Consider the following 20,695-nt stretch of genomic DNA (forward strand, 5'->3'; position numbering starts at 1 on the left):
ACATCAACAATGTTGTTGTTGTTAGCATATCGCACCATAAACAGGTTACTACTGCACAAACACTCATCCCCCATTCCAGCCGGTGTCCCCGGGACGGGTTACTGGCTACCCGTGCCACGGCACGACCCACCGGGCCTGACTGAGTGGCATGTATCGATTTTGCATAATTTCAACAACAAGACAGAAGGGTGTGCAGCATAAGGCAGCAGCAATAACAGCTACAACCAGGAAACGAAGGAAGCAGCACCGAAATGTGGCACAGCGCTGACGGTGGGGGTGCGGCCAAGGTGCTTGCACCGCTTACCGGTGGTAACGGTAATGTAAATTGGAATTTCGGAAAAAGGAGCTCCGGAAGCATGTCAAACAAGTGTCGGTCAAACAAGTCGGCAGCATAGAAAGAACGGGTTTTTTCGGAGGGAAGGATTTGCGATGGGACGGGGTGGCGGAGGGTTGCAGACGAAAGGACAAATCCAACCTGCATCAGATACAACCAACAGGCTAAAGAGACAGAGAGAGAAAGAAAGAGCAACACGAACGAGTTGAGAGCTCAAGTCAATCTTGAACATTTTACTAAATCTCCTTCGATGTTATACTTTTACTGCCCTGTGTACGTCAGGATCAGTCCGAAGGTCAGCCCGACATGCAATATCTTCCCGAATGATCGTTGTTATGCTTAGAGAAATTTGTTCCAGTGATAAACAAGGTGCAAAACCATCGACGACTTAGTTCGTCCGCTTTGGAGAGTGTTTTAAATGTCATGTAAATTTGTAGTTCTACCCTGTCGAAGGGATGAAGTGGCTTTCGCCGGGCGTTGGATTGGGGTTTACGACAGTGCTTAAATTGTACGCTGTATGAATTTGTTTGTATGTTGCACAATTTGTAGCAAACTGTTCTTGGAGGAAGCGGATCAATTTTAAACGTAGAAGCAAGGTTTAATTTAAAAGATTGTTAGCAAAAACTCGTCGAGTTCAATTGTTCAATAATCTCTTCCAAAAACATGGCCTGACCGTGCCTGATGTCATAAAAATTAAAAAAAAAACCCTTAAGCCTCATTCTACCGAACATAAACCAATTGTAAACATAGCTTTAAAGGCGGCTCTTCGGTTTATTAGTAGCGGGGCCAGTCTTCACACTACAAGACCAGTCCAAAATCCCATTCTGATCAATCTTTCGTACGCAGGACTAATCAACCAGTTTGGGTAAATAAAGAGAGCCACAAATGGCAGGCCTAGATCTCTCGAGGTTGTTGTGCCGATAAAGAAGAAGAAACACATCTCCATTAATCCATAACTCCAAAGAATCGATAAAATAAATTAAAATAAGTGGAATTGGACTAAAACACATAATTTCAAAAAATCGGGCTTCTTCATAAATATAATTATTTAAGACATTAACATGCGCTGCTTCATAATAATTTCGTACACTACCAAACCTACCCTTCAAATATACTGTTTTTAATAAATATTAACTATAGAAACGATGCATAAAAATTTGACTCCAGCATTCTATCCCAAGGCACTAAACGACTTAACCTAAATCTGTATGATTACTTTGCAATTAAGCCAAGTTATAGCAAAACATTAAAAAGTGTATCTTTTTATGCTATTCTCTGAGTAACGACTAAAGCTATCTTCTCGGAAAGCTTGCTGTGAAACTTGCTCATTTGGGGTTGTAAATCTATAACGTTCTACTGTGAAGAAGATCTGTTAAGAACTTTCCACCGATCATATTACCCCACTGTACCACACCCATCGTTACAAAGAATCAACACGTCTCAACATCACCACAACAATGCATTAGCCACAACTGATGCAGCTGCATCAGCACCCGTGGTAAAAGATAATTCATGCCGCATTAAGCACCCGCCCATGCTGTATCGATTGACGCTAGATCACACCCTACACAACACGTTCGCTTTAAAGTCTTTCCAAGATGAAAGATACATCCTTGCTGCGGAGATGGAGGCCGGATGCTAGGATGCCGGATTGCGTTTAGAGCCCGAGCCCGAGATGCTGGCTATCGCCCTCAAATCTTGCCTTGCGTCTCATGAACGCCGACGTCGAACGCACGGAGCGCAATGCTTGAGGTTTAATTGTTGCCTAGCTCTACCGAGCATAGATAATGGTTAGTTTCAAGTATGCTACAACGGATCCTGCCGGATCTTTGCTGGGTTTTTGAAGCGAACCGGTAGCGGCCGTGTACGATGCATAACGGAACGCACGGCACAGACGTTGGGTGTGTAAAAACCGAACCCAAACGCTTCCCACTCGAGTTAATCTTAATTGAGTAGTTTTATGATCCCATTATTTCAGACAATGATTAAGGCATCGATAGCTCGGTAAATTACGACTAAATTGACCACCAGCCCCATCAGTGCTGCTGCGCCTGAACTGACCGCACCGGGTCAGCGCTAGAAATTAGACCATCCGACCTTACCTTACTGCCCAATCCACCACTCCCTGGCAGCACCTTTCGCACAGGTTTTCTGGGCATTGTGGAGAAATTAAGCTTACGTTTTACACGGCTAGGCCGCGGATGGGATGACAGGGGCACCGGAGGGCCAGGAACCTCATTGCAGTTTCACTACCAGCACCATGCCGTTGCATCGTCGCTATACATCGACCGCAAACCTCGAACGTACTGCTACATCCACCATAGCCGTCCCCTTTGCCCCGGATTATGCTCACCGTGTTCCGAGCACAAAGTCGTTTGGGATGTGAAATTAGATCCGGGCCTTGGTCAGCACGTTCCATCAACATCATCATCATCATCGTCGTTGTCGTCGTCATAAATGAAGTACAAACAACGTAACGATGCAAATTTGACACTTTTTAGGCGACGGGCAATGGCTTACCGTTTACCAGCTACATTTCCACCCATGATTGGCTACAGCTTTAAAGAGCAGCCCGTTGAGTTTATCTGGTGCAGGTGGTTCTTTGCTGGGAAAAAATCTTGATTGGACAGAGTTAGTATAGGTTTAAGTTACTGTCATCCCTTAATACGGACAAAATAATGTTCGTCTTCGTTAAGAATGAGCTTATCAGTACCTTTCAAGCTGTAGTTATAAACATGAAATATTTTTACCATTTCTAAATATGATATAATTGAGATATTCTTCCTTTTCCTTCCTTATGATCAGGTTAAACATCCTATTTAGAGGAGCAGCACAAAACTACTCAAACTACGTTTACCAACTTTGTTACAAATTGAGTGTAATGTTTTAATTCCATTTCCATCACAAACCACTCGTAAAAACTATCCAATGCACTATAAATCTCCATCGCTTTAGTGCGATCAGCGCTAAACACCAGTCAGCCACGGTCGCCAGACATAACCAATTACGGCTATCCAACAAGTCGCACCTAATTCCTTCCAATTTCGCTAACCTCCACCAATCAGTCGTTCGCCCCAATTTGTCCATAATTTGATTGCCTTCACGCGGAAAGGACCCAAAGCGGCCCATCGTCCCATCGTTCCGAACAGTTTGCCTTCCAACCGTCGCGTCCAACGCCCCATTTCGGCCCAATCAAATCGGCCATACGCCCGATGTCCGGTTCGGGCGATGCCCCCGTCGAGCGATTCTCGAAAAATCGAATAATTATCGTAAAACTTTATCCTACCTTTCCATCAAATCGCACGATCTCTGGTTTACCACCCCGAACTGTTTTTCGCCAGTTTTAAGCTCGCGACCACGAAGGGTGTTGGGCGTCTGCCCTGCGTTCACCAGATTCTACGGCCCGTCGGGACGGTTGCTCCCAGCACACGCTGGTGGAAAATTAGAAAATTTTCGCTAAATTTATTTTACGACTGACCATTACTCTAAACATTTTCCGGCACACCGTGCACCGCACCTATCGCACTTTAATTTAACCTCAAGAAACCGCACCGGGGACGGGATTTGCTGTTGTGCTACTTTTGACGACTCCGGTTTTTCTTTTTCTGCTTTATTTCACCGAGACCATTTCCTTCCGTTTTCAACTCCGGCGCCTCGACGTACCGGGATAGATAGTACCTTCCCTTTATTGTGCTGAAGAGGGAGAGCGTGAAGCACAACAGATTCCCAGCGAGGTCCCCGACAATCCACCCGATCGGAGTCCTCAGTGAATCAATTAAAATTTTATGGATGCAGTTAAATTTTATTTTACTTCACTTTTAATTGGAAAGTAATTGCCAACACTGGCCGCCTGAATGTGCGCTCCTGGTCGCCAGTACTCAACTCTGGGGAATGGGGGCCGCGAGGACCTGCTTGACCTGACAATTCGCCGCGTCTGGATACGCCGCCGCGTAGCCATCTCCTCAACGCACAGGCTATTAGCCAGCACAGGACATGATGATTTTTCGGTGAACCGATGCCAAAAATCGTACCAGGAAACTGATGAGAGAATCATTGCTCCGCAAAATTGGTGTCACGATGGAAAATGGGGCTGCCTGGGTGGTTACTTCGACCTGGGATGGTTGCGTCGACAGCACCGGGCGGAACTTCGTCGCAAGTAATTGGCAAATATTTTACGATAACACGTTAAACCCGCTCGTCCTGAAGTAATGGTCACTATTATACCGTTGTTGTGGGTAGTTTCATTTTGCGTGGATAATATGACAAAATGAAGGGACATAATGTGTTTCTGGATCATTCACATGTAATTTGCAATAATATTATTTTAAAATCGTAAAATGTATATGCTGTAATATAACCCTGGACTTGTTAAAAAAAAATTGTTTCATTGGAAAAAATCAAAAATAACAAACCACTTGAACGTTTCTTACTAATTTGAAAAATACTTTACAAACTTGATCCTTAATAAAGTTATTATTTCTTTATGTTATTACTACAATCATCATTAATTGATAAGCTACCAAACCGCTACAAAAGTATTTTTGGTCAACATTCTTTATAAAAAAAACAAACACTTCTCTCCTGCATAAAACTCTCAAGGTTTAAAAAAGTACCCAGCAAGTGAGCATTCAAACTTCCAAAAGCCCACTACAAAACAAACAATGCGCCATCATAACGCCGTTTACTTCAACAAAATGCCTCCCCGGGGAATCTTTTCCGATGCTTCCAAAGCACCGATTTCGGTTCCCGCACCACCGCTTACGGCCCAAAACTCAAAGTGGCGATCGAGACCACTCCAGCAGCCAGGGCCGTTCGCTGCTTTCCACAAAACGAGAGCAATAGCGGCGCGTAATGGGGAGCGAAAGCGTACCTCCCCACGCCAAAGGTCATTAATCTTGCTTATAAAAACACATAATCCCTTATAAACGTGTATTAAATAAATATTTATTGTAGTAGATTCACTCCTTTTCGCTGGTTTGTTTGGGGCGGCAAAATGAGAACACTCTGCCGTTCGGTTGATCCTTACCGTGTTGAAGGGCGTACATTGCCCCTGTTTACCATCTCAGCAGCCAGTGATCAACGCAAGAGCGATTGCTTTTGGCGGAAAAATAACCGTTTCGTCGCTCATCAAAGGAGCACAGTACCGGTGTTGCGTGCTCTATGCAGGGGTAGCATCTTTATCAAGTGCAATACGTTGTTAACCCCTGGATGAGCTTTTCCTGTTTAATACATTTATCTAACGACACAGACCATTATTTAACTTGTGTTAAAATTGTTTTGGAGACTGATCCATTTTATTCTTTCCAAATTTATATCCTTAACTTATTATAGAGTATCCTTTAACAGCAAATGGTTGGCATTCAGGGAAATTTAAACAAATAAGTTCTAGAATACCCAACAACCTAATAGATGAATAGGCAGCTTATGTATAATATGCAACTTCAACAACTTCAGCAAAAAGCTGATCAAAACAGTAAACTACCCTCAATCTCCGGCTTGTATCCAACAGAAAAGCATACGACAAGCAACAACAAAAATCGTTCAACATGGAAATTGATTACATATATTTTGTGTTTGATCAATAAATTTATAACAATTTCTGATATTTATTCACGGTTTGAACGGTTTCGAGCGCAGGTTTTCCGATCGTCTACCATATGCTTTCCCAAAATATGTCTCCCCCTTTTCCGCTGCTCTCACGACCGTCCCGCGTTGCGTGTACCGTACGACCCCGCCATGGTCCAAAACAGTGCGACCATCAATAATAATCCGGTACGACGATAGCGCGTTCCGCACAACCATGTCGGCCCAATGGACGATAATAAAGCAACACTTTATGCTTGTTAAGAGCCACCCACCTGCCACTTTTCGCTACGCGCTACACGCTACCACCGGCAGAACATACGAACCGTTCGCAGCCCACCACATACGAACGGAATCTGACCCGGAACGAAGGTGTTGTGGCTTGCAGCAAATATGGCGGAAAGGGCAGACATTTTGATTTGCTTATTTTTATTTCATTTTTATAGCTTTCGCTCGGAAAAGTGGATTGTGGGGGGGTTTTGTGGTGTATGTAATTTTATCTATTATAAAAAAGTGAACCTGAAACGTAGACGCATACCGACTAGGATGCTAATGCACACAAAACAGCACCGTTAGTGATAGCACAACAGGATGTTGCTTCTTGAAGCATCGAAAGATGTTGCATACGTTTCGTGTGATAAGAAATATAAACCGAAACCGGTTGTGAGTACAGTCGCAAACGTGTCATAAAATAACCATAATCGTTCGAACGTGTTGCTCACGCGTGCAAAAAGATCCAAAACAAAAGGGACATCTAGCCGCCGCTAGTCGAAAAGCTGGGTGGAGTGGTCGGTTTGCTTTCTTTCAAACGGTTTGATGCACTCGTTAAAGGTAAATGATGGATCCATTTACTGGGGTGAAAGTATAACTTTCTTGCGGCAAGTTACAGACTTTGTCGATGGCTGTTTATGTGACAACGGCAGTAGAAACACGAACATACAGTCAATCAGTACCGATTTGTATCAAAACACTGTGGCCGGAAGTAATAATATTTAAGCACCAGGATGACACTGAAAACTGTCACCGATTATTAATGTCTTGATTGATTGATACTAAAGCGTTTGCAAAAGAACATTAATTGTAGTATGTTACACTGGAATGTTTTTTGTCGTTGTCTGATAATTGTTGTTTCGTAATTAGTTGTACATAAGTTTGACAAATGCCTGTCTACTAACTTTCATATGAAAAAGAAAGTTGCGAACTGATTGCATACCTTTAGGCGTTATTCACTGCTACTTTTTAAGCGCTCTCAAGTTGGGATATTTTTGAAAAGATTTCTTTTCATATAATTCATAAAATAAATTTCAAACAGTTTTGAATTATTTGCATATGCAAACTATAATTGTTGTACATATTTCACTAGAAATAGTACTTCACTATTGGACATGTGTAACATGTGTTATGATTTCCTAGAGAAAAGATTAAATTGATTTTCGAATGGAGATGTCAGGCCACCCTACGAATGTGGTAAATGTCACCAGTAATCCCAATATACAACACAACTTTTGCCCACCAACCCTTCAGAGTGCACTCGAGCATTTAATTGTTTGTGTTTTCTCAAACCGTCCAAGTGCATACGGAATCGGGCTGTCCCTAGAGGTCATCCAATTGACTCGCTCTTACGACAAGATGTAACGAATGAAATTCAGCCCCATCCTTCCTCCCATTTTGCATTTCCCTGTTTCCCATCTTCTGCAACCACAGTTCATCCCAGGTCGAATGTAGGTGTGTCCACCATCCATGCTGTTTGATGTAGCATCCGTTTTGAAGGCACTGATCCATTTTGATTAGTTTTATAATCATCGAGCCATAGAAAGGGCTACGAAAGGAGAAAAGAGCCGATAAGAGAAGCGGGAATCAGGAAATGCAAAAGACGGCAACTCGTAATTACGGACCTGGGTTCCAATCGGAACGCCCAGAGGCTGTTGCATATTTTATGCCGGCATCCCCTAAGCCTGTCGGGTTTCGTGTCTTCCCATCCACACCTGCATCCACCTTCTAGACCCGCATTCAATTCAACGCATCCAGCATCGTAGGGGAGCTGCTGAGGAAAATCTATTACACCGGTGAGAATTAATCACCCTTTTGGAAGCTGTTAATTTGTTTTATGGTGTAGTATCCAATTATCTCGTTGCACCAAATGCACTTACGCATCGTGGCACGCCCGAAACTTGGTCCCGGCTCTGGTAACGTTTTGCGAAGGTAAATATTTGGTCCTTTTTCATTTCGTCTGGATTTGTGCTTGGCGCAGTGGGCTGTCATTCACGTTGCGCGGAATGGATGGGACAGTTGGGTCACGTAGCAACTGCTGGCGGATCGATATGAAACGTTACTAGAATTGAGAAATATGTAAGCAAAGTGAACCCAATAAAGACTTTACAAACTTTAACACAAATTTGCACTTATTTTTCTTATATAAAAAAAAATAAATATATTTTTTTTTATTTCGTCAAATTTATTTTATTTCGCAAATTTAATTTTTTCTCAGTTTTCTAAGCAGGTACGAACAAATTTTCTTTAAAAAACATTTGTTGCAATTTAAAAAAAGACAACTAACAGTTTTCCACTGAAATCCATGACATTTCCTTTTTATTTCTCCATAAATGTCGCGTTACAACCAAATTGCATACTTTTGGGAGTATGTCCTTCAAACAAAAAAATATAAAACGCCTAAAACTATGCAATATTTACTTTTCTAGATCGGATCGGATAGATGCTTTTAAAGCGAGTTTCTTTGCATGCTAGACTATCAATCTCTGGATGTAAAAATTGAATATTCTTCAATTATCTTTACCCAAATATTTTAACTCATAGTAACTTATCAAACGAAGCTCTACACGTCCCATTTACTTCCCTTCTTCAGCTCGTTCCGGGTCTATTGGGTTGACCTTAATCCTACCCCATCTACTATCCATTTCCCGCCAACGCTATTTTCACTTCATGTGTGTTTCTGTGTGAGTCTGTGTGTGTGTTTTTTTGTGGGTGAGAGAGTACCGCTTATTCCTTCCAACCGATCAAACACGCCAGCTTTGTGGCAACGCGCGTCGCTGCAGCACTACCAGCGATGACGCGCCGCCACCCAAAATGCGTACGCGAGCGCGTAAAAACGGAGGAAAACACCATTAGCAGGAAATTTATGTTTACGGGAAATGAATTTATTGATTTTATGTTTGGTCACCCGTCCCGTACGAGCGCGGCAACGAGGGTAACATTGTGGGGAAAGTGGCCAACCACAACAAGAAACCTCCCCGCTAGCGAACCGGTGCCCAGCTTTTGGGGCCCACAATAAAGGGAAAACCATAACATTGGTGCAACCAGACACAAAAACCAACCGGCGTGTTTCCATATGTTTCGCTCGTTCGTGTTAGTTCGATTTTTCTTCCAATTTCTGCTCCTTTTATGGCGTTTCAATTGGGCGCAAAGAAAACAACTTCACCGGGAGCATTGCTTTTTTTACTACGCGACTGTTGCGGATTTTCTTGCCGTGCTTCTCGTTGCGGTCCCATCATTAAACAAAACCTTCGTTCCATTGCAGACAAAATGTGAAACAAGCATACACGCAAAGGTTGTTATGGTTTGTGTTTTTCCCGTGTTTGTGCTTTATGCGATTGCAAAAAAAAAACACATCCTACCCACATAACTCCCATCATCATGTCGAACCCTTTTGATCGTTCGCAGTGTGCCCTTCCAACCTGCCCTATCAGCGATCCATCCATCCATGCGCCGTACATTATCTTCATCACCGGGAAAATATAGAACTTTTATGGTGTTGCATGAAGGATGCGAAACAGAAGAAAACACCCCTTCACCGCGGCCCTACACACAGCACCAACCAGGCCAGGCCAGCATCATACGAATGTTTTATTTATTGAAATTATGATGCCATACAGTTATAAAACGAATGAATTTCAATAATAAATCTGATTGAATAATCAGAATTTATGCCAAAAATATTCAAATCGCGACGTGTTCGACGAGCAGAAATGGCTGTTGCACTTTCCCTCTCGTACGCCGCGTCAAATTTTCACTCTCTTTCGAGCACCAACCTTGGCTCAATGAAGGTAACAAGGGCACCACAATACTGGACGGGGCAAAGGGTGTGCAATTTACGATCCTCACTTCGATGTTTCCTTTGCATCGAAAAATAACAAGCCACCAACGCTGGGTGGCTGTATTTGTACCACGGTTCACCCTTCGATCTGGTGGTCCCCTTTGCCTGGTGGCGCTCAATTGCGCTTCCCCGTGTGCTGCCGCTAAAAAAACCTGCCGAACTAATGCGGTACCATATTCACGGAAATCAGCTGTATAATCTGTTTGTGCCATAAAGCTTTATAACGATGTCATGCAATTGGCGTTAGTATATAGTGGCAATATACTTACCGCAAAACTACGGTTTTTTCGGCCGCTGGTTGTGTTTGGCCACCGTTGCCAGTGCTGCTAGGCTATGCTGATTTGTATGTGATGAAATAGCAAATACTGTCCGAATAATGTTTCTACAAATAAATATTAACTTTAACAACATAATCGTAACATTTAAAGCTGACCTTGCCTTAAAGTGCATCGTTAATAGTCTGTATGAATTATTTTTTAATCGTGACTCATGAATTGTAGCTGCATGCTTTCAGGCGTTTGTACAACCAGCGAAAGTAAGCAAAGGAAAAATTGATGTTCTTTGTTAAATAGTCTCACAATAATGTTTCTCTAACATTTGTTTTTCATTTATTCATGATGTGCGGAATTATGGAATAATAGTATTTAGACCACGGTTTTCTAATGCTTAGAACTCAACTGAGTGCCTTCGGTGATAATTGATCTATTCTGCTAAATCCATGTGATTGGGTATGATTTACCGTCACTTACTTAAGTAAAAATTTCTACCAACTAAAGTAAAACAACAAACGCTTCCCATGGTCACAAATAGTCCACCAATGTTGCTGGACTTTATGAATGTTAACCGAACATGCAAATCGCCACGCCCCGATTTGAGCATCTGTTCGAATAATCAATTACCTACCTACCAGTCAAACACTTGGCCCCAATGCGACAAACACACGGATCGATGCTGATGGCTCAAAAATTCTACCGGTCATGGACCACCATTCCAGAAGCCAGTCTGCCATCGATCAATACTATCTCCAGCACGGTCCAGATTTTTGCACATACCGTAAGCGAAGTGGCGGCCAAAATCAGCTCTACTGCACAAACATCTCTTGTCCTGTTCCGTTCTACTACGTACGCTACCTAGCTGAAGAACATCGCTCCGAACGTCACGTCACGAAGCAACTTGAATCAACCGTCGTATGTTTGCCGTCTGTCGTAGTTTAATTAAATTTACCTTCCAAAGTGCACGGGGAACGCATAATGCAGCTACGGCAAACGTCTGGCTATCTCGTGCCGGACGGTACTGTTTGCATTCTTGCAATGACCTGCACGGCTCCACACGCTGGGAGTCCTTCAACGGTGCATACGCTCAAACTCCCTGTGGACAGTGTGGACCATCTTCTAACGATTGGATGTGCAGCCGGCCATGGGCCATGGGCCTGGTGTTGTCCTTGTTGGAAAGATTTGTCTCAATTATAAAAGTCGCTATAAGCAAATTAACCTTTTCATGCTGCTCCCAGCGGCCACTCGCTGTTGGTAAGGTACGCCCAAGTGTCTGCTCACGACACGACAAAATCTGCATGCGCACGGTACAAACACACATCGTGATTGTTGGCTGCATAGTGCATACTACCAGACACTAGCCACGCACTAAAACCACTGTTTAGAGTGCCCGAGCAACACATTCCACCTGTGCAGTAACTTTCAACTTGTGATATCTGGACCATCCCAGAAGGCTCTGCCTTCTAATCGGTTCGTGAAATATCCCTCGTTACTGGCGGAACAGTGCAAGGTACATTATCTCATTCGACCAGCTGGCCAACGAATAACTTCATAGCTTTCCGCTGTTGGCTTTTTTTGTTGTTGTCGTTGTTGTTCAAACACAACCCAGCACTTTCCACCCAGCGGTACTATCAAGCCGCAAAGACGTCAGCTGGAATGCTAATCTTTTTCAAAGCCGTGGCCTCAAAGTTCTGATCTAACGCATCCACACCGCATCATGCCCATCATCTGCATCATCGGGGCACCGTTCCAATGGCAAGGTGGAGGCATATTTGGTTGCATATAAATAGGTATTTATAGATCTGTTCCACACTGGCACAACCATCGTGTCCGTGTCCACCAGGGACCGTGGGCATGAGTAGACTAGAAATGATTTAAAATTCATACACACACACACACACACACACACACACTAACGCATAGCAACCGAGCAGGATGGTAATCTCTCGTGTCCTATTGCCGATGCTCGGAATATTATCCTGACCAATGCCGGACGACCGGAGTCCACATCGGAGGACCATGCTGCAGCAGGCAACAGCACGTTGTGAGCGCCGCTTTGCCGCTAATGCCCACCGCTCTACCGTCCAAGCAACGTGTTTAGACACCTGTTTGGTCAACATGCTGTGCCGTGTGGTATAGTGCGCAAACACCGTTTGGGATTTAAATCGAACCGTCTGACGTGTGGTGCGTACTAAAAATTGTTTGCAATCAACGAGACGTTACTACGTTTTAAGTGGTCTCAGGTGCATCGTTCAGGCAAAACAATTCAATAAAGTACGGTGAAATATTGTACAGGACAGCAAGTTGGTTCAAAATAATTTAATTTGACTTAAATTTTGTTATCAAAAGCCCTTCCTGTAAGCTGCAAATCATTGTACTAAAAATGTCTAATAAATAAGCATAAAATGCCTTAGGGTGTGCTTAATATTCGAACCCAATTCAAGTGACATATCCCGTGTACTTACGATACACATAAGAAAACACAAAATTATCCCGCTAATCGCAACCCATTTGCTACCCAAATCTTGTCTTTTGTCCATCGGTCCACCAAGAATAAATTTCCCTCCCAAGCCGATTAGTGTACCCAGGGAAAATGAGTGTCCGCCTTCGAATCTTTCTTCGCTGCCAAATAAAAATAGCTGCTCCGGCATTCACCTCAGGAAATAAAACCAACCAGATGCCAAAAGGTAGACCAACAACAAACACAACCCACGCCAACGATGCCAGAGATAAAGTGAAACTCCAAAAAAAAAAAACCATCGTCCCTCCGTGCTCCGGGTATTTCTGGAACCCAGCGGGTCCGGTGGCACTTGATCGAACAAAAACTCCAACACACCCTCTGCGGAATGATTTTTATTCTTTATGTCCCTTTTCCCCCCGGCCAGTGCGGGCGTTGGGCTGCCGGAAGTGGCACTATGCGTCGAATGGAACCCCAAGAGCCGCACGACCGGAAACGAATCTTTGTTAATTACACCTGAATAGCCGCAATTAGGGCGCGTTGATAAAGTTGATAAAGATCCCCGCATCTGGCGGCAAACGCCCCCATGAACGCCAAAGTCACGCTTCCGGACAGCCATTCCTCGCTCTTTTCTTTCCACCGGAGCAGTATACTCACCGCACAACGTTCCACTCCGCATCGCACCGGGACGCCCACCGTAATCCTTGCTTGTGAATTCCGCGTAATCAGGAGCCGTTTCCGATTTAGAAACTTCGAAACGCGCACCTTATCATGCGGGTGCCCGGGTTTGTACCGGGACTTTTGGCTTGCTTCGAGGAATTCCAAAGTTCACCTTACGGAACCGTTCAAACATTGGTCAGGGTGAGGCAGAAATGGCAGCAACAAAAAAAGCAATATTTACAGCCTGTGCGTACGTCATGATCAAGTATTAGGGATTTCTGCCTTCTGCTATGCTCGTCCCTGTCCTACTGTAAGATAGCTACCACTTCCTTCGGTGCTAACTTTTTTTGGCCATCCTTTACGAAGTTTTTACACGCTCTCTCTCTCTCTCACTCCATCTCCTACCATCAACTGTTAACCTCCTGCTCTAGTACAATGCTCCCCCGTACGGAACCTCGATGATTAAAAGGTCCATCGCCAAAGGACACGACGAGCAGCCGAATAGGACTTCGACCGTGCAACAGAAAGCGGAACGTTCGCTAACGAAGAAAAGCCAATTTCCTTTTACTCACCCATAATACCCATCACTGGAGGAGGAAAAAAATACAACCCCCTGTAGGACGGATACGTTACCAGCAAGATGTGGGAAACTTTGGCACGGAAGCATTTGCTCCACCGTCCATTCCCGCCAGCACTTCGTTAATAAAGCAATTAAACGCTGATTTATGGGCCGGGATTAGTGTTTTGTAAATTCCGTACAAAACGGTGAACGATTTCGGCTGAGCCATTGCTAGCGGGTCCGAAAGATAAAAGCAACCAAGGATGGAACCACCTTGAGGAAGCAACAACAACAAAAAAACCCGCCACACAGTTGCGTTTTGTGGTCAATTGTGCGCATTAACGCATCATTTGGAAGACGCGTAGGCCGGGCTGACAGTGGGCATGGTAGTGTCGCACAGCGTAGCGGGCGCAAAGCGGCGGGCAAATCACTTCACTCGCTAGTGATTCAACGGCTTTCAGCCCATTTGTCACACTTCGAACGGGAAGAAGCTTACATAAAATAAAATGTACGACACACAGTCGTACTACCAGCGAGCCATCTTTGTTTCGCCGTTTGACCTTCGGGTTTCGGGGGACGATAATGAACTGGCCCGAGCTGGTTACTGGTTTTCTCGGACCGTCGACGTTAATTGTGCGACGGGATGACAAAATGAGCAACCAATTAATAAGAGCTTATTAAACCGTACGAACCGAGGATGGTCTAGCGAGAAGTAATTTAGTTCGTTATCATAAACGATCGTACCAGTCTTCTACATAAGAGCAATGACACTTATGAGAGTGATTAGCTACTAACCAAATGGCGTTATTTATTCACTTCTAGTTTATTAGTAATCAGGCTACTTTATATTCTTCCGCTAAGTGTTATAATTTCTATCTAGAACTTTACATTTTTTCAAAGCAATACAATAGCAATGTAACAACCTTTACAGAGCTCTACCTAACACCCGCCAAAAGCATGTTGAATCCGTCCCCAAAACTGGGTGCTTCCGGAGAATTGCCATCAAGAATATCATTGCCCATGCTAAATGAAATGCCAATAACACCCGTCTAATCCCCGTTTTTCGCTCGGCAAAACAATCCGATCGAGCAAAATCGATTTAAACCACCTTCGCCACGAACGGCGGACGACCGAAAAGCGTACCAGCGAACGGATCGATCAATCGCTATCGGGAAGTAATTAATTTATTGCACACATTGCCGAAGTCAGCCCAATCATCTGCTTCTGCCGGAGTGCCGGACAGTGCTCTCGGAACACTTGCGCCATACACCCCGGTGCAGATACCATTGTGAACAGACTTGCATCACTGGCGCAACAAATTGAAAAACTAACCACCACCCCCCCACTATCTGGCATGTTGCCGCGAAACCAAAAACTAGACGTTGCATCTGGCAAGCGCATTCTCGGTGGTATTCTCTCGCGCAATAAAAGAACTTTACGGCCACCACGTTTGGCCGGTGCTGGGAACAGAGGTGGACGATTTTTTTTTTGCACACCATCACGGCGGTCTAAGAGACCGCAAGGTCCACGCTTCCATCTCAACCGGTCATCGAACGTTCGACCCATTGTGGTAATGCGCCACGGCGATCTGTTCGATTGTTTCCGGCTGGTAGTTTCACGCAGCAGCAGCGCAGTCGGGCGACGAGCACGAGCAGCGAAAGTTTCAAACTGCGACACAGCGTCGAAAACAGCACAAAACCACGTACTTCAGGCAAGAATGGCGAAATGCTTCTTCGAGCGTTTCTTGTCCGGCCCCCTGTCGTGACTGTGGGTCTGTCTGGAGATTTCAAGCGCTTGGAAAATTATCACCATTAGTTTAGCGTTCCGCCATCATTCCGTGGTTGATCGTGTGCAAAGGGGAGTTTGTGCAGCGAGGCTCAGTTAGTGCTTCGGTGAACAGATTCCAATCTCTCTCGCGTATCCCGTAGCAACACCATCTGGACGGGCGTCATGCGTCGTAACGCAAGCAAACACGGCACGGCATCGCTCCAGCATCAACTGCACCAGAATGCGTATTCGGTAGGATCGGATCTATTGTGGCAGGACCCTCGTAGTCGCACCTCAAACCCGGCAAGGATATGTGTTCCTGGGCTTCTGCAGGACTACTGCTTGCCTAACCCGACCCAGCCCAACTAGCCGGCCGGTCTTTCTTGCTATCCAACAACGAATGAAGGATGCTTCTGGTGTGCAACAATGGCCACGCCGACACACAGCCGGAAAGCATCCGCACGATGAATTTACAAGCCCATCCAACCAAGACAATCCTTTCGCTGACGACGCCTTTAGTGTCGCACCCGCTATTACTTGCGTATCAACCCACCATCCTCGCAGCACGGTTGGTCCGATGTTCGTCCTTTTGTTTTGTCCCATCCCTCCCTCCCCCCCGGACATACATACGAGTGGTGGAATTCTATTGTTCCGCCGCCTCTATGTACGCCGCCACCGATCCGCACCACCGGGACTTCAGAGCAATGGTGGAATCAAAACGGCACCGAAAGAGCGACCGACGGAGAACCACTTTTAACCGGTTGCCGGAGAATTGTGATTGTGTACATGATGTTATTTTATCGCTGTTTGCCGCCATTTGTTGCAATCCGTGGTGCCGTTGCACACGTGCACAAGCGTGCAGAAACGTTCGCGCCCCGCACGTGAAGGTTCTCCGCAATGGGGGAACGATAATGGACCCGGCGGAAGCCGACATCTTTTGGACCGTCATCAGCACAATGGTATAATGGGGACACGGGAAGGACAAAACTTATCGCGCACATTGTGTGGTTTAATGTGTTTTTTGCTTTTAATTAAACAACAAACAAACAACAAAAGCATTAACACATAGAATTTAATATTAAGAAATCAACTATAATTGATACTATTTTCTTGAGAATAATTTTATTAAATTAATTTCTCCAAGGTAGCCAGTACTCAAATTTGAATATTTACGGTTCAATTTTGTCTTCAACACAAACTTCATTCGCCCATGGTTAGGTCCAATCTTACGATCTGCGAAAACTATTTTACCACGCTGTTTGTGTGCCTTAGTCAACCCATCGAGCCGGGACCACGGGACCACGCGGCTGACATCACAAATAACGGCATCGAGTGCCCTGCATAGCCCCCACCTTTCACTGTTCCAGCTCGCCGAACGGAACATCCGCATGATTTATGTTTATAAATACAATCGTTTTGTATATTTAAATTAAATACGCCAACAGCATTTTGAGCACCCACCTTACACCCACCAACACCAAAGCCTCGGTGGTCCACTATGGAGGGTTATGGACTAAAAAGGCCGGGAAATTCGATTCCCACATTCAGTTACCGTCTAAACGGACTCACGGATGAGACTCTACCGTGACCCCTGCTCGATGGAGACGACCGCAGATTGAGCGCATGGTTCGTGTGCCCCGTTTTTTTGCGAACCCGAAACAACCCGTCGTCTATCAAGAGGATGTACACTTAACTGGGTTTCTGGACGGATTTCAGATTATTGCCGGATTTTGTGCATTTAGCAAATCGTGCATTGTTCACTGTTGTGCAGTGCGCACTTCACATTGGTCATACGAGTTTGGACAAGTGAAGGACGTGGGTTAGAATAGAAAAGTGTGGTTAGAGAGGGTTTGTGCCTCCCTGCCATCCCTAACGGATATGTGACTCAATGAAATCATCAAAGTCTGGAAGATTTAGAAATATCTATGCTCTTAAATCTATACTCTTAAATATATTAGAAGAGCTTTAAATGTGATGTAAAACTTCCACATAAGAACAATCTAAGATTATAACATAATAAAGAATATCTGACATTACTTCAAACAACCATAAACATTAAATAAAGCGCATTAAATAAGAGACTCATTAATCACTCATCATCATTAATGGTTGATAAAAACTCCGACTCCTAACATGGAGCAAAACGGGGGAACGACTAGGAACTTCAAGTAACGACCCTTGCAGGTAGCCAATTGACTGCCTGAAACTTGTCCAGTTACCTGGCACTGCACTGCAATCTCCCGGCAGGGCGTGTGCAACCGGGCAGAAAAAGGGGATCGTGCATGAATATTTCATATTTAATCTGGCAGAGTTTAATTGTGCACATTACCTATTTAAATGGGCCCATCATTCGCAGTTGCAGCGAGACAGTGGCCGGCCCTACACGACACACGGCCTACCGAACAATGCGACAAGACGCAGTGCGAAGAAATGGAGAAATCTCAGGACGATGATTTGCCGGTCGCTGGTTTCCGAGGCGTTTCCCCACATCCTTGACCACCGGCCACGAATCATCATTTGGTTCGCCTTTCAATTCCAACACGATTTGGTCCGATACTTTACGCTGCCAGCAACTTCGGCAGTGCCGGGCATCAGCTTCAAACCGTTGCTGGATGATCACGGACAATGGGACGTAGCAGATGAATGCGCTTCCCGACCAGATCCCATCGTCTGGAAAATGGAGAACCGACAGTGTGGTGTGTGTGTGGTGGGTGGGTCCCGGTGAATCCGGTGTGCAATACTCCGGAAACCAAAAGTCGACCCATCCTTCGGGTTTTTGGGGGACCTTGGCTCGTGTAACTTCCACTTACTGTCCGACCGGTGGTAATCGCACGGGAAACGGGAAAACGGTAATTTTCATTCAAATTCGATTAAGCTCGTTAGCTACGGTTTGGGAATTCGGCTTGCAAACGGTCCGGGATCACTGCGCTGGTGCCGTTCTGCGAGCGTTCTCCTTTACGGTGAACAATTGAACAACGATGGTACTAACGTGGGTACCGTGGTTAGGACGGACCAGATCTGATGGGTGGAATTGTCCAAAGGACGATACAGCTGTAAATGGAGGTTGGTTAATTTTAATTCACCGATTCTTGTTCTGTTTCGAGAATTTGGTTACTGTGAATGGGCAATCGAAAGGATCTCCGCACGATTGCAATGGACATTCTGCTAATATAGTCTGTGCCTGATTTTAGCATCAATTGTGAAACACAACTATGATATCTTCTTGACCTTTAAGGGTGTTTACGTTTACTACTGTTTTAAATTGTGTAATAAAAACTCCCATTTTTAGTACAATTAAAGTTGCCTATACGTTCTTCAATTTTTAAAATGATTTTTGCACCTTAAACAATGTACAATAGGACCTAGTTCTTCTAGTACGTCTCACCGACGGCATTATATCCTTTCCACCTTTCTTTTCCAACAAATTGCTCACACAACGACCGGTCGCACAATAATGCCATCGGTGTGAACACCCGGCATTGAAACAACCCGGTAATCACTGTAAGTAACGAGCAAAGCCACCGACAATGACGATTAATTATCCCGCCGGAACTAGCGGTAGGTGCGAAAGCACCGAAAAGACACAAAAGGATGTGCAAGTTTGCATAAAATTTTATTTCAACTCCCGCCACGAGCAAACCACGGACACCGTTTCCTCGAGACTGGGGGGAGGAAATGGAACGCAAAACTTTGCTTTCGCATAATGCAGGAATTTGCCTTTATCCCATGCCGAAAGTTGGCCGTAGCAAAACACCGACAGCAACAAAAAAACACACACACAAAACACTCACACACGGAGAGCGGATACGACCAGTTAACCGGTGCTTCCGAAGCGTCCGAGATCAAACCGAGAGCCCATAGTCCCCACCCCCGAAATACCCATTGCGCCCAGGGCGAGTCAACAGTTTTGTCTATTTCCATTTGCTTACGGTTGGCATTAATTGCAATTAGAAGCACATTATCAATCCCACCGTATCCCCGGGTCGGTCGGTCGGTCGGTAGATTCGCCTGTCGCCGGGGCCATGGTAAAACAGGAAGCAGTTATAGTTACTCCGGCTTACGATCCAATCCCCTGTGCGGAGTCGGAAGGATTAACTGGGAACTTTGGGGTTTTTGCCCAGAAGGTGCCGAAAAGAGGTGATTACGCACCGGTTAAGAAACTGTCCACAGTTGAAACGAAATTGACCATCCCGTACGGGGATGCATGCACGTATGGAGCATGCCGTTTAGGCGTTCCGAACGACCGGTACGCAACAACATTTATGCTGATCCTTTGCGGGCGCTGCCCTATCTCGGGTGCCAAATCCCATCCATCTGGTAGATCCATCCCTGCAGCCGAAGACACAATACACCTTCATTTACATGACCCTTGACCAACTTGCCCGGCACAGACGCGTCTACCGATGGGGCCGGTAATTATAATGCTTCCGCACTTTAGACACGATAAGTTAATCGTAAATGCAATTTGAATCGTTTGCATTTTTAACCCCGAACGGTCCCCCATTCGGGCACATCAATTGTCATTTACTGGCCGTTGCGATTATTCTTGTCTGTTGATGGCCTGACCATGGCCGTTGTTTTATGCAGTCAGTATTATTTGAAACGACCTATTAGGGCATAGATGCTAGGGGTTACGTACGGTCATAAGTTTATATTAAATTGAAACTCAACACACACACACGCACAGGTTGCAGAAGATGCTGGGAAGGAACAATTGTTCTTTCGACCGGAAAACGGACCGTACACCGTGTGCAACAAATTTCGAACTAAGTGTTAATGGTTAACAATTTAGGGTGTTATGAGCATGTGGATGAAGATTGACGTAAATGGGATGCAAAATACTCCATGCATAATTAAATCGACGATTAAGTAATTCCTATAATTTGCACATCACTATAACAATCTTGTTAACAAACGTATGCCATACCATTGGAAGTAAATAATTGATAGG

The 20,695-nt window shown here is 44.8% G+C and overlaps 1 protein-coding gene across 1 annotated transcript in view; it reads left to right on the top strand.

Moving 5' to 3' along the window:
• LOC128713271 (serine-rich adhesin for platelets-like) overlaps positions 1-20,695 on the top strand; it is a 32,254-nt gene that overhangs the window by 8,508 nt on the left and 3,051 nt on the right. The gene's annotated exons all lie outside the window — the stretch shown is intronic.

Source organism: Anopheles marshallii, chromosome 3, assembly GCF_943734725.1.
Source record: "Anopheles marshallii chromosome 3, idAnoMarsDA_429_01, whole genome shotgun sequence".
NCBI lineage: Eukaryota > Metazoa > Arthropoda > Insecta > Diptera > Culicidae > Anopheles > Anopheles marshallii.